General features: G+C 41.8%; 1 protein-coding gene across 1 annotated transcript in view; it reads left to right on the top strand.

Annotated features, from left to right (window-relative positions):
- The window catches only part of HECW1 (HECT, C2 and WW domain containing E3 ubiquitin protein ligase 1), a 458,581-nt gene that overhangs the window by 292,847 nt on the left and 149,712 nt on the right, over nt 1–16,022 (top strand). The gene's annotated exons all lie outside the window — the stretch shown is intronic.

Consider the following 16,022-nt stretch of genomic DNA (forward strand, 5'->3'; position numbering starts at 1 on the left):
GTACTGGTTGACTTAAATAGACACAAAGCTTAATTTTCCATCCCATCTTCGTGGTTTGCACAGTGTAGGCAGTTTGCTAGAGTACTGAATCTTTTGTTTTATCTAATGAAGGCCCTTCTTCACTCTTATGTGTGTCTTCTTCTTTGCCCTCCAGGGGCTAGGAGGTCATTCCACAAAATCATGGTCATGTTCAACCTCGCAGTCCTCTCTTAAGGGACTCGTGTGGAACAGTTCTTAGGTTCCATTTGGCTGCCTGGCTCGCCCAGTTTACCTTGAAGATGTAAACCTACAAAGTGTGTGTTTGGGAGCTGGGGGGCAGGGGGAGGGGCTGGGGCCGGGAGAGTGAGGACAGTATAAACTAGGGGTTAAAGTACAGCTTTGCAGTCACACAAACTTTGGTTCAAATTCCAGCTCAGCCTCTTGCCAGCTGTGTAAGCTTGAGAAATCAGTTACCCTGGCCCTGAGCATCAGATTATCCTCAGCCAGCTGTTGATGACGGAAACGTGCCGCTCCCACCCTTACCCTGTAAAGGCTCCTTTCTTTATTATTCGGGATAAATAATCCAGATGTAAAACTTTCAAGCATCCTTGACAAGAAAATATAATTAGATATTTGGGGACCAAGATTTTTCATTGTCTCTTAAATTACACCACCTCTTTCCTGGGCTTAATTCACCCTGACCCCAGCTTCACACATGGACTCTATTAGCACTTCTAAGTGGACATAAGGGAAATGCACTTGCACTTAAACTTCCCACTAACTTTAGTTACCAACAGATTCTAAAGCACTGATACTGCCACTAGCAGAGAGTAATGAGTCTGAAATGAGCTCTTCCTTCCATCCTGGCTAGTCTCCCCAGTTGTTTGCGGACCCCTCACTGTGTTCCCGGGATAATACAAGCTACTACAGAAATTTACAGTTCAGAGGAAAAAGGCTTCTCTCTCCTGGAGAACATTAGAGCCACTTGTTCTAAGACATTTGGTCGTAAAGGCATTGTAAGTCTCAAGAGAAAGTTTGTAAAATCTAGCGTCCACTAGGGTCTCCATTTAGGCCTGACATTATTTCTGAAGCTTTAGTTAAGATTCTTTGTCTCTGGTAGAACTACCAGCCAACTCTCACCAGAGCGCCACCCTCGCCTCCTCCGTCCTACCTAACGCACTTAGAATTATGGTTCTAAACTAAGACTCTGGATCACTGCCTGTTGAGGCTCAGACTGAGAATAACTAATGTCTCAAGCATTCACAGCTAGCAGCTGGCTGAGCTGGGATTCAAACCAAGGTCCATGTGACTGCAAATCTGTACTTTCAACCTCTAAATTATACTACGATGTCCATCGCCCAAGTATCGAAACCATAGTTCTTCTGCAGAGCATTCTAGGCCTTCCTGGCATTGTTATCCACTTGCATCAGGTGGGCATGCCCTTGGCTGTAAGCACGAGGAAGCCTGCCACCTGGGACATTTCTCACTAACAGAAGTTCAAGGGGGGCAGTCCAGGCCCTGAAGCTACGGAGTACAGCCACAGGGGCCAGAGTTCTTGCCTCAAGCTCAACTTCCATGTGGGAGGAAAGCAGAAAGGCCAAAGAAGTCTTCTCCTAGCAAGCCTTTGCTTTTTCATTCTAGAAGGGAAGCCCTTCCCAGCAAATGCCCTACTACCTCTCTCACGACCTCACCTGGCTGGGAAAACTAAAGTGTTTCCCTTTCCTGCCTCTATAGTAGAGGAAGACAGTGGAGAAGGCAGTTGAAAACGGGTGTTGAAGAAGCCAGTTTATAGTGTCTACCGTGTACTTCAGCTTCACTCCCCATGACCTTCCAGCTCAACCCTTTTGCTAAGACCACTTTCAATAGCTTCTATCACCAAACGCCCCTTGTGTTTTCATATGTATCCTTGCATCTGTTGTGATTGCTTATAGCTGCCTAAAATTCACGTCCCCAACTAACCCACTAGCAACTCATCCATCAAATCTCTGCTAAAATACCGCCTCACCTATGGGGCAGTCCCTGACTCTCTGCCAGCCCTCAGAAGGAAATTGTTCCCTCCCCTGTGCTCCCTTATATGAACCTCAGTCATATTTTTATCAGTTTCTCTTTTATTTGCACATCTGTTTTCCTTGCTAGGTTTTGAGATTCTCAAGGAAAGGAATCACATCCAATTCATCTTGGTATCTCCAGTTCCTGTGTGGTGTGTTCCTAGAACCTACTAAGTATAGCAAACACTTATGTAAGGCTTACTATGCAACAATATTCTAAATGTTTTATGTAATTAGTGCATTTAATCCCCCCAACAACCCTATGCAATAAGTTCTATTTAAAGAAGAGGAAACCAAGGCACAGAGAAGTTAAATAATTTTCCCAAGGTCATACAGCTGGTAAATGGCAAGACCAGAATTTGAACCAAGTAATCTGGCTTCAGAGCCTATTCTTTTGCTGCTCATAGTAGACACTCAATGAATATTTATTGTGTGAGAAGCTCTAAGTGATAAAGAAATACCAGCATCTTCCATGGAAAATATCTGGGTGGAATAAAGGTTCAAAGCTGCCTGTCATTTAACTACAGAGGATGATTAAATCAGTCAAGGTATAGGTACTTAATTTGGGGATCTTGGATGGGTTTTCAGTGATTTCAAAAAACCCTGAAATTGTGTGATTAGTGTTGTTTGTAGGTGCTTATAAATAAATTCTGGAGAGAATATCCATAGCCTTTATCAGATACTCAAAGTGATCATGAGAACCCCCATTTCAGAGGAAAAAAAAAAGTTAAAATCTACTGCATGGAGTAATAAGGCCAGAGACAGTGGTCGAGAAGTTTAAATTGATCTTTCCAGCTAATCGTATGCACCCCTACCTCTGATGGGTAAGTTTGAAAATACGTGATAATTTTTAAGAATGGAAAAAGCAGGGTGAAGGTCAGTTGGTTTCTCGTGGTTGATTGTCCATTCATTTAAGAAATGTCTATTGAATATCTACTCTGTAATAGACCGGCCTCATTGTGTAATGGTTAGCACTCTGGACTCTGTTTCCAGCAATCCAAGTTCAAGGGGCCCTGGTAGTGCAGTGATTAAAAGCCATGGCTGCTAACCAAAAGGCTGGCAGTTTGAATCCACCAGCTACTCCTTGGAAACCCTAGGGGGCAGTTCCACCCTGTCCTTTAGAGTCGCTATGAATCGGAATCGACTCAACAGCAACAAGTTTTTTAGTAGAAATAGAATCTACTGGAAGGACACAAAGATCATTAGTAGAAAAGATTTCTCAGGCTAATGGGAGGAGATAATGAAATAAATGCACTAACCAGGGCAGGGTAGGAACAGAATGCTCCTGGAATACAAAGGAAAGAGCCCATGAAACATCACAATGTGCTACTGGACCTGGGTCCTGATGGGTGCCGAGAAGTTTTTCAGGGGTCAGGGAGGGAAAGGCATTCCAGATACAAGGAACAACATAAGTGAAGTATCGAGGCACCCCACAAAGCTCCAAGGGCATTGTTGGAGATGTGACATGGTTGGAGCTTGTGCGTGCATGAACAACGGCCTGACAATTAGGTTGGGCTCACTCCAGTTGCACTCACACATGCAGTGTGGCTCCCTTAGTCCTTACAAATAAAAGCTCACATTGGCTTCTGGGTTTCACATTGCACCTTGGTGAGCAAAATGAAGATGGCCTGCCTCTGTGGGATTTCTGCAACACTTAAATTTCTCAGAAGAATCTAAGGTAAGAACCAAACTGCCCTCCTTTCCATATTTACTGACTAAATACAAAGGACGTTCCATGAGAAATCATGGAATTTGTCTGCACTTAATAACAAGAATCTCCTTTAAAGTGAGGTTTAAACGCTAGATTTATTTCTATAATTAATGTTGCATTAAAGCCTTATGTGGTTTTTGCAAATATATGCAAGTTCCAGTCTGAAGCATACTATTTTGCTGATTTCAACAAGCTAAATCTTAGAAAGATTAAAGTTCCTATCATGATTTTATAGGAAGGGAAAATTGAGAGAAATACATCTTAAATATGATGCAAACTAAAAAGAGAGAGACTTCCACGCAGATGGATCAATCCCCTCTTCTTTGTTATTACTGTAATTAGGAACTGTTTTCACCCAGGGAACACTCTCCTTGATTTCTAGGTCTGTTTACTTTCCCTGGGGGATATAATGAGCACTTATGAGATTATAGTTACACAGAGAAGTTAAACAGAAACAGCAGCAACTAAAGAGTCGTGGGTTATATAATCAGAGTGCTTACGTAGAGAGTATACTTAGACATCTAAATAACACAAAACCAAAACACCAAACCAGTTGCCATTGAGTCAATTTCAACTCATGGCAGCCCCACGAGTGACAGACTAGAACTGCACTCCGTAAAGTTTTCAAGGCTATGGCATTTCAGAAGTAGATCATCAGGCCTTTCTTCTAAGGCACTTCTGGGTGGATTCGAACCACCAACCTTTGCTTTAGTAGCTAAGCACATTATCCATTGGTAACACCCAGGGACTCTCTCAATAACACAAGGAACTCCTGAAAGCAGATTCTCAGAAATACTAAGGGGAATGAGCAAATATTAAAATCTCTCCGAGGGCCATGGAGTTTGCTAGCCTCCACCTCATTCTCCTGGCCTCCATCTGGTCTCCTGGATTCACCCCTACACATGCACCATCAGCCTGCTCCAGTCCAGTCTCAAGATTCAAAGGCTGGTTGGTAGTCTTAGCCATGGTGGTGTCTGTTGGTAACTTAGCTTTTGCTGATAAACAAAGACAGAAAAGGCCTTGCCTCATGTAGCTTATATTCTAATATGAGAAAGCAATATAGAAACAAGAAAATGAGTTAACAAGATGATTTCAATGGATGATAAGTGCTATGGATTGAACTGTGTCCCCCAAAAAACTATGAGTTGGAATCTTCTATACCTTGGATATAATCCCATTTGGGAATAGGATTTTCTTTGTTATGTTAATAAGGCCATATTAGAATGGGGTATGTCTTAAACCTAATCACTTTTGAGGTAGAAAAAGAGAAGAATAGGCACAAAGACAAGCACAAATGAGGGAAAGATAGATGCCACATAGAGATCACCAAGGAACAAAGGAATGTAGGGGCTAAGAAGCTGAGACAAGTATCTTCCCCTAGAGCTGACAGAGAGAAAACCTACCCAAACCCATTGCCATCAAGACAATTCCAACTCATAGTAGCCCTGTAGGACAGAGTGGAACTGCCCCATAGGGTTTCCAAGGGGCAGCTGGTGGATTCGAACTGCCAACCTTTTGGTTAGCTCCTCCCCTAGAGCCAGTGCCCTGAATTCAGACTTCTAGCTGTCTGAACTGTGAGAAAATAAATTTCTGTTCTTTAAGACTGCTCATTTGTGATATTTCTATTATAGCAGCACTAGGGAACTAAGACAATAAATAATATGAAGGAAACGTCACACCATAATGTGATGTGCATGATTGGTGGGGCTACCTTAGATAGAGGTGGTCAAGGAAAGCCTTTCTGGGTTGCTGTCACGTGTACTAAGACATGCAAAGACCTGTTAGATTTTTGTTTCAGGCAGAGGAAGCAGCTAGTGTGAAGACCTGAGTGCAGGGAGCTTGACGTTAAAAGCAGCTAGAAGGTCATTCATTATGGCTAGACTATGAAGAGTGTATGTGTGTGGCAGTAGCGGGGGAAGTGGTATAGAATGGATTGGAGAGAGGGCCAGAGTCTTGGAAATCATGGAGAGGAGCTGGGATTTTATTCTAAGTGTGGTAAGAAGCCATCGGATAATTTTTTTTTTCTCTCATTGGAGAATTTTTAGTAGGGAAGCATTATGCTCTAATTAAAATTTGATGAAAACCTTCCTGTGGCCGCGTGTGGAATGGGCTGTAAAGGTAAGGGATGGAAGTAGGGGATTTCTGCTGCTGACCATGATGGAGCCACATGTGGCACACTGACATGAAAACAACTAGAAGACCAGATAAAAGGCCAAGATTAGTCAAGACAGCCTTGAAAAAGAAAAAAAGCAAAAGGACTTACACTATGAAATATCAAGACAAATATAAAACTGTAAGTATTAAGATAGTGTGGCACTGGTACAGAATAGACAAATAGCCAGTAATAGGTTGAAGTATCCCAAAATGGACCCATGCACGTATCATCATTGTTTTATGACAATGGTGATACTACAAGGCAGCAAGGAAACCAAACTCTTTGCCGTGGAGTTGATTCTGACTCACAGAGACCCCATGTGTTACAGAGTAGAATGGAATCCATAGGTTTTTCGTGGCTGTAAATCTTTATGGAAGCAGATTGCCAGGTCTTTCTTCTGTGGTGCCACTGGGTGTGTTTGAACCGCCAGTCTTCTGGTTAGCAGTTGAGCACAAACTGTTCGAGCCACTCAGGGACCAAGGAAAGGATAGTTTTTTCAAAACTTTGTGCTGAGTCAATTTGCTATCAATATGAAAGCAAACAAATCTTTTTGTGTGTGTGCTTTAAGTGAAAGTTTACAAATCAAGTCAGTCTCTCATACAAAAATTTTTATATACCTTCGTATCTACTCCTAGGAAACCCTGGTGGTGTAGTGGTTAAGAGCTAGGTTGCTAACCAAAAACGTTGGCAGTTTGAATCTACCTGGTGCTCCTTAGAAACCACATGGGGCGGTTCTACACTGTCGTATAGGGTGGCTATGAGTCGGAATCAACTTGACAGCAACAGGTTATATACTTCTAGTTGCTCTCCCCCTAATGAGACAGCACACTCCTTCTCTCCACCCTGTATTCCCTGTGTCCATTCAGCCAGCTTCTGACACCCTCTGCCTTCTCATCTCTCCTCCAGACAGGAGCTGCCCACGTAGTCTCATATGTCTACTTGAGCCAAGAAGCTCACTCCTCACCAGTATCATTTTATATCTTAGTCCAGCCCAATCCCTGTCTGAAGAGTTGGCTTTGGGAATGGTTCCAGTCTTAGGCTGACAGAAGGTGTGGGGACCATGACCTCCAGGGTCATTCTAGTCTTGGTCAGACCATTAAGTCTGGTCTTTTTATGAGAAGTTGAGGTCTGCATCCCACTGCTCTCCTGCTCCATCAGGGATTCTCTGTTGTGTTCCCTGTCAGGGCAGTAATCGGTTGTGGCTTGGCACCATTCAGTTCATCTGGTCTCAGGCCGATGTAGCCTCTGATTTATGTGGCCCTTTCTGTCTCTCAGGCTCATAATTACTTTGTGTCTTTGGTGTTCTTCATTCTCCTCTGAGGTGGGTTGAGACCAAAGTGAAACAAATCTTGAATATGGTTTTACAAGATACATAAAAATCCATCCCAAAGAGATCGTAAATATAAACGTGAAAAGTACAGCAATAAGGCTTCTAATTCAGAAGAAAACATTGGAGAATATCTTTATAATCTTGTGAAAGCCAAAAAGTTCTTAAACAGAACACAAAAAGCACTAACCATAAAATAAGAGATTGATTAATTGGATGACATTAAAATTAAGAACAAAAACAAAAAGGCAAGCCACAGTGTGGGAAAAGATACTGAACAATATCTAAGTGACAAAGAACTAGTACCAGAATATGTAAACCACACCTATAATCAAAAAGAAAAGGACAGAAACCAACAGAAAAATATAGATCAAAGACTTAAACAGGTGCTTCACAAAAGAAGATATCTAAATGCTAGTAAACATATAAACCAGTGCTTAACTTTGTTAGTCATCTAGGAATGAAAATTAAAAGTACACTGTGGTTCCACTGCACACCCACCAGAATGGTGAAAATGAAAATCGACAATAACTAATGTTGGTGAGGTATAGATTAAAGGAGACTCCCACACTCTGCTGATTGGCAGGAGGGTGGAAGAGGGACATCAGTTAGGGGACAATCGCAGAAGTCAGGAGGGAGGTGATGAAGCCTAGACCTGGCTGGTGGCAGGAAACATGGAGAAATGTAGATGAAGATACACCCCTTCATTATCCCCAGCTTATCGTTCTACACCATCACCACTACCCTTAGCCATTGAGTTGATTCCAACTCATAGTGACCCTATAGGACAGGGTAGAACTGCCCCATACAGTTTCCAAGGAGCAGCTGGTGGATTTGAACTGCTGACCTTTTGGTTAGCTTCCAAGCTCTTAACCACTACTTAAATCGGGCTCTGCCATGAGAGGAACTTCAAACAGTGCCGGCAGATGGTGCTGGCTGGGAGTCAACATGAAACACTGATCACCAAAACCCTCCCCTACCATTAAGCAAAGCATTCAGTGCCCTTACAACTTAGAGTCAAACATGGGCATAAACTCATCATGGTCAGGCTTGGACCCAAATATTTTGGGTATACTTGCCAGGTAATAATAGGTTGTTTACCAAAGTAATCACATTTAATCACCCCAACAACATCATGAGTAAATAAGAATGAGAATTTTTGGCCAAGGAAAGTGCCAAGCCCTGACTGATGGGGCAGAACAAGCAGGCCTAGTCAGGATAAAAGTCCCTAGAGAGAAACGAGGATGCCCGGGCCGAGGTCCAGGATCCCCGGAAGATAAGCAAAATTGTGAAATGATTACTGTGATGAGTCAACCCTAAGAAGTTTTAACCAAACTCTGATTGGTTTAAAATAGACTTGTTAACCTCAGTCTGATTGATTAGGAATAGAGAGGCAAGTTAATCAGAAACTAAATTGCACTTTTGACCTGGACAAGGTAAATACAGTATCGTAAACACAAAAAAATCATACTTATGGAAGAAAAGCATTCTCTGGAAGTACAAAGCTGGTACCCCAATGCCAACCACGCCGCCCCCAGACAATAGTTGGAAAAGGATGTTTGAAGTTTCCTGATGTAGACAACCATCATCACACCAGATCAACTCCTTTATTGGATAAACCAGCTGCGGAACACTTGTGTGACAGGAATTCATGGTTGAGACACCAACATAAAAATATAGGGGCACTACTCTAGTTGCTGTGGGCATGGGAGACCCAGGGGCACTACCCTTTGTTCCTGAGGTGGTATCCAAGGCTCATCCACCAAACCTAGAATTCAGAGGCGCTCAGTTAGATGTCCACTAGGCTGAATCATTCTTGTTGCCTATCTGGTAGCATCATTTTGCAAACACTGAGGAAATAAGCTAGAAGTGGGAGTTTTGAGAGCAGCAGTAAAACCCAATGCCTGAGCCAGGACACACTCTTTGAAAGTCATTCCTAATTTCCCTTGGAGGAATACAGCATGCTGATTGTGGAGTTGGCTTAGCGAACCCACCCATGGGATCAGTAGTGTGTTAGGCTGGCTCACACGAACCAATCATGTGTATCATTTCACCAAACGTGGAACTGAGAAATGATGCACGTGATTGGTTTGTGTGAGCCAGCTCTAACACACTACCGACCCCATGGATCGGTTTGCTAAGCCAACTCTGCAACCAAACCCCGTTGCCGTCGAGTCAGGAAACCCTGGTGTAGTGGTTAAGTACTACGGCTGCTAACCAAAAGTTCGGCAGTTCCAAGCCACCAGGCGCTCCTTGGAAACTCTATGGGGCAATTCTACTCTGCCCTATAGGGTCGCTGTGAGTCGGAATTGACTTGATGGCAACAGGGTTTGGTTGTAGAGTTGACTTAGCGAACCCATCCATGGGGTCAATAGTGTGTTAGAGCTGGCTCATACAAACCAATCATGTGCATCGTTTCTCAGTTGCACATTTGGTGAAATCAGGCATGGTGGAAGTATTTACACCAAGAAAATTAACAAATGCTACAAATCAGGCTATTCCAAAAAACCTGTGGCTAAACATTTAGGCTCTGGTGTTGATCGCAGTTTGTTTTCAGCTAAAGGCCCCACACCAGAAGTTACACCCCATAGAGCTGATACCAAAAAATCAAAGGTAGGGCTAGAGTCATGGGAGAGCAAATCTATATCAAGTATTCCAAGCATGCAGGCTTGAGAAGAACAGAAACCAAGTAAGGACAAAATCAAAGAGGAGGTTCTAGAAGCCAGGAAAGACAAAAATCAGAAATGGTGGAACAGGTAAGCGGGGGTGACAGAATTTCAGAGGTGGTACGCAGTTGTCCTTGGTAATATCTATACAAACTAGCCAGTTATTTTAAAAATTGGGAAAAGATAGACAGTGGGGACTATAATGGCCAAATCCTGTGGATTCTCTTACCTCATTCGTTTAACAGAAATTCCACTTCAGCCAGGCTCATCCCTAACGGCAATCTCATTCTTTCCTGTGGGGGGGTGACTAATAGGGGATCCCTGTCTTTTTCTCTGTTAGTTTTGTCTTGCAGGAAGTAAATGGCTATGGCCCAATGACAAATCTCAAGTCATGGCAGGCTTTAATCCATTTAGCTTTCTCAGGTTTTTTTGGTGCTTTGGGTTATTAGCCTGAAAAAAATTTTTTTAAGAAATATGAACAAAAGCAAATATAAACAGCAGTATTTGTAAAGTTAAAAATATCAGGAAAAATCAATAGAGTTCTTGTTATGTTATCAATGGCTTTAATTTGCAATTTTATAACAACTGAATGACTGTGTTGAGGCTATTGATCTCATGCATTATAAAATGATCACTAGAGCCCTGATGAAGCAGTAGCTAAAGCACTCAGCTGCTAACCGAAAGGTCAGCAGTTCAAACCCACCAGCTGCTCTGCAGGAGAAAGATGTGGCAGTCTGCTTCTGTAAAGATTTATAGCCTTGGAAACCCTATGGGGCAGTTCTACTCTGCCCTACAGGGTCAGTATGAGTCAGAATCAACCCAAAAGCACTGGATTTGATTTTAGTATAGCAATGCCTGGATTAATTAGCTAATCTCTCACATGTTCAGCAATTTTGTCTTGTTATTTTAAACACAGCATTAGGGCAGTGAAGATGTTATACATCTTATAAAAACTTATAGTACGCATTTAGGACATTAGCTGCAACCACCCTTGGCTAAGAGCACATTACATTTAATGGAGGCATTAACGGGTGTGGGCATGACTTGTATTGTGAGAGGCGCATATGGACAGCAGTAATACAGCACAAGTACAGTGATTTACAGAGGGATTAAAAGGAGGCATGTGTGCATCCCCTTAAGATGTGGAAGAGTAGAACAGCAAACCTCTAGTGATGGAGTTAGCAATAAGCTTTAAAACCCAGCTAATACAACCAAGAGAAATTTTGAGTAGAAAAGGATATTTATATACCTACCTAAGTGCACATACACATGTATTTAGGCAGGTAGGTAGGTAGATAGGTAGGTAGGTAGATGATAGATAGATAGATAGATAGATAGATAGATAGATAGATAGATAGATAGATAGATAGATAGATAGATAGATAGATAGATAGATAGATAGATAGATAGATAGATAGATAGATAGATAGATAGATAATCTGCTTAGATATCTGCTTAACCCTTTCAGAACCAACAGTATATATAAAAAACCCAGTGCCGTAGAGTCGATATATATATATATATATATATATAAAAATAGCTACCACTTAATTTTTTTTCCCTCTGGGGTTCATTGGGAAGTTCCTGTCCCACTGACAGTAAGTACTGCTGGCACATAGGGCCCTATATAACAGTAGAACTGCCCCATAGGGTTTCCAAGGAGCACCTGCTGGTTTCAAACTGCCAACCTTTGGTTAGCAGCTGTATCACTTAACCATTGTACCACCATTATATAAATGCCTGTCAGAAGTCTGGCACACCATCTAGAAGGATGTTAGGAATGACCAGGGAGGATAATTAAAGCCATTGCTTTTGATCTCAGAGGAGCGTCATCCATGTAGCACTCAGCCTGGAAGGCATAGTTTGTATTTTTCGTACAGATTTTTTTATGATTCGTAACTAATTTTATTTAGAATTTTTTTCAACTATGTTAATCAGTAAGATGTGTTTAATTTTCTTGCTTTCAATATTGTTGTTCAGTTTGTATCAAAGATGCCTTATCCTCAGAAAATAATTTAGGGTGCTGTCTCTCTTTAACTTTTTTGAAAAGTTTATATAAAAGTTTATGTAAAATCTGTGTCGTAGTCATCTAGTGCTGCTATAACAGAAATACCATGAGTGGATGGCTTTAACAAAGAGAAGTTTATTCTTTCACAGTCCAGTAGGCTAGAAGTCTGAATTCAGGGCACCAGCTCTGTCAGCTCTGGAGGAAGGTCCTTGTCATCAGTCTTCCCTTGGTCTGGGAGCATCTCAGTGCACGAACCTCAGGTCCAAAGGACATGCTCTGCTCCCAGCACTGCTTTCTTGGTGGTACGAGGTCCCCACTCTCCGCTAGTTTCTCCTTCCTTTTATCTCTTGAGAGATAAAAGGTGGTTCAGGCCACACCCCAGGCAAACTCCCTTTACATTGGATCAGGGATGTGACCTAGTAAGGGTGTTACCCTAATCCTCTTTAACATAAAGTTACAATCCCAAAATGGAGGACAACCACAGAATACTGGGAATCATGGCCTAATCAAGTTGATATACACATTTTGGGGTGGGGGGCATAATTTAATCCATGACAATCTGTTCCAAAAAGTTTTGGTAAAATTTACTTGTAAACTGATCTGATTACAAGATGTTTGATTATCAATTCAGTTCTTTAATGGTTATTGATTTATTCAGGTTTTCTGTTTTCTTGAGTCGATTTTTAAAGTTATTTTGTTCTAGAAAGGTATCCATTGTATGTTTTTGGTTTATTTTTATAAAGTTGTTCATAAAAATATGCACAAAATTTAGACTGTATGATACTATATATCATGGTTGATATATATATAAACTGTGATTTTTTTTATGTCTACTATAACTCTTTTTATTAGTCTAAAGCCAGTTTTTAATTATAATTTATACATTATAAGTCTGAAAAAAGGCCCTGAAAGTTTGCAGAAGGTAAACACTCAAACTCTTTGCATATTTGAAAATACTTTTATTTGTACTTCACTCTTGAATCAGAGTTTAGTGGGTATAAAATTGAGTTATTTTCCCTCTGCACTTTGAACTATAACTGAACGCAAAATACCAGATTCCCAAACTGAGATCTGAAAAAAAAAAAAACCCATTGAGTCAAATCTCACTCATAGCAACCCTACAGGACAGAGTAGAACTGCCCCATAGGGTTTCCAAAGAGCAGCTGGTGGATTTGAACTGTTGACCTTTTGGTTAGCAGCTGAGCTCTTAACCACTGTGTCGCCAGGGCTCCAAACTGAGGTCTACATGATACCAATCTACCACGTGTATACACACACAGATGCACATACACACGTAAATGGAGGTGCCACAGTCCAAGAAGCATGGCATACTGTCTTGCAGATTCACAATGCACATTTATATAATTAAAGCCTCTAGGTGATCTAACAGTAAAGAAATCTGTTTCACCTTGTTTAACCCAGTGCTTCTTATCAGAACTCTTGTTTCTTAGAACTGTCAACATCACACAGGAGCCCGTTTGGGAGGTGCTACAGTACACCCATTTAAACACTGTCAACAAATAGGTCTGCAAGCTTGTCCAGAAGGTATCCTCATCATGCTGTTACTTACCCTAATTTAGATCAGTGTGTTTGGTATCTATTGCTACCTAACAAATTACCAAAAATTTAGGAGTTTAGAACAACACCCATTTTTTATCTCATAGTTCCTGTAGGTTAAAGGTCTGGCCATAGTATAACTGGATTCTCTGCCCAAGGTCTTTGTTGTTGTTAGTTGCCGTTGAGTTGGCCCTAACCCATGACAACCCCCTGTAACAGAACAAAACATTGCCCAGTCCTGTTCCATCTTCATGATTGTTGCTGTGCTTGAGCCCATCGTTGTGGCCACTGTGTATTTTGAGTGCCTTCCAACCTAGGGGGCTCATCTTCCAGCACTATATCATACAGTATTCTCTTGTGATCCATAGAGTTTTCATTGGTTAATTTTCAGAAGTAGACTGCCAAGCCTTTCTTCCTAGTTTGTCTTAGTCTGGAAGGTATGCTGAAGCCTGTCCACCATGGGTGACCCTGCTGGTATTTTAAATACTGGTAACATAGCTCCCAGCATCATAGCAACACACAGGCTACCACCGTACGACAAACTGACAGACAGCTAGTGCACTCAGGGGCTAGGAGGCTGAAATCAAGATGTTGCATAAACTGTGTTCTCACTTGGAGGCTTGACTAGGAAAGTGACTGCAAGGTCATTCAGGCTGTTACCAGGATTCAGATCTTTGCTACTTCTTGGCTGGAGATCATTCTCAGCTGTACTCAGGTCCTTGCCATGTGGCCCACTCCACCATCAAAGCCAGTGGTAGAGAACCTCCCTTTCATATAATCCTTCTCACACTTTCAATATCTCTGATTTCTGAAAGGCCCAGTCCTTATTAAGGTTTCACCTGATGAGGCCAGGCCCACCCAGATAATCTCCCTTTTGATTAGTAACCTCATCAGGGGAGTGGCATCGACCACCTTCACAGACCCCACCCATACTCGGGGGGAGGAGATTGCAGGGCGTGTAGCCAGAGGGCAGGAATCTTGGAGACCATCTCAGATTCTGCCTACCATAATTGTTTCTCTTTGGTGCATTTTGCACACAAATGAAGGATAAATAGGAATTTGACATGGTAAAGAAGTCGGGAAGGAACATTCTAGGCAAATAGTATCTAAAAATGTGTGGAAAAAAATGAAGTCTTCAGGGAATAAAGGTAATAAATAAAGCCAGGAAGGTAGGGAGGGACCAAACATGACATTCAGTAATTTATATTTCATCCTATAAGTGATTTAAATAAATAAATAAATCAGGGAAGCTATCATGCAAGAGAATGAAATGATCAGATCTGTGTTTCAGAGGTATAACTTTACTGGCAACTGAAAAGGAAGAATCTGAAGACAAGGAATCCAGTTAGGAGGTTATTACAAGGGCAAGAACAATAAGGGTCATACCTAGGGCAGCGGCAGAAGTGAGGAACAGATAATGGACTCTAGAGTGAAAAAGAGTTTGGGGACTCATTGACTGTTTAGATAAGGGCTCCTGAAGCTGAGAAGAACAATCAGTGTTGACCAAGGTGTGCAGATGGAGAACTACACTGATGGAGAAGGTAATTCACCTAGAAGCACAGGCAGAAGGCCAAGTTAGAGGAACATTTTCTTTCTTCACTTTTAGAGGTACAATAAAGTAGGAATAGAAAGGTTAGTTAAATTGCTTATGATCACACAACAAATTGTCATCTTCTTGAATTCCAGCCTACTAATCTAATTCCATAAGGGACCAGTGTTGGTTTAGTGGTGGGACTCTTGACTCCCATGTGGGACACCTGGGTTCGATTCCTGGCCAATATACCTCATGTGCAGCCACCACCAGAGGCCAGCAGTGGATTACGTGTTGCTCTGATGCTGAACAGGTTTCAGCAAGGCTTACTGGCTAAGACAGGCTAGGAAGAAAGGCTTGGTGATATACTTCTGAAAATCAGCCAGTGAAAACCCTGTGGATCACAATAGTCCAATCCGAAACTGATTACGGGGTTGGTGTAGGACCAGGCACCGTTTTGTTCCATTGTGCATGGGGTTGTCACAAGTTGGGGGCCAACTTGAGTGCAACTAATAACAACAATATTGAAATCCCGTGTCCACTTTGTAAGTGTTTAAGTAAATCATCTCTAGGAGTGAAAAGATAGAGAAAATAGTCATAGGTGTAGTTGTTGTTGTTGTTAGGTGCTGTCAGTTTCAACTCATAGCAAGCCCATGTGGCAAAGTAGAACTCCCCATAGGGTTTTCTAGGCTGTAATCTTTATGGGAACAGATCATCAGGTCTTTCTCCTACGGAGCCGCTGGGTAGGTTTGAACCACCAACTTTAGGTTAGTAGTCAAGTGCTTAACCGTTGGGTCACCAAGCTCTTTATAGGTATAGGTATAGGTAGAGGTACAGATACAGATAGAGGTACATACATAGAGTACATATGTGTGTAATATACGCTTTTATATCTTATATGTTTTGTATGTAATGTATGTTTATACACACTTTTCACACTTATACAGACACACACGCAGACCTTTCTTCGCATTCTGCTAAACTACAAGTAAATCTCATGCCTAACTTTGCCATGGCAGTGCCTGTAAATAAAATCACTA

Source organism: Elephas maximus, chromosome 8, assembly GCF_024166365.1.
Source record: "Elephas maximus indicus isolate mEleMax1 chromosome 8, mEleMax1 primary haplotype, whole genome shotgun sequence".
Taxonomy (NCBI): domain Eukaryota; kingdom Metazoa; phylum Chordata; class Mammalia; order Proboscidea; family Elephantidae; genus Elephas; species Elephas maximus.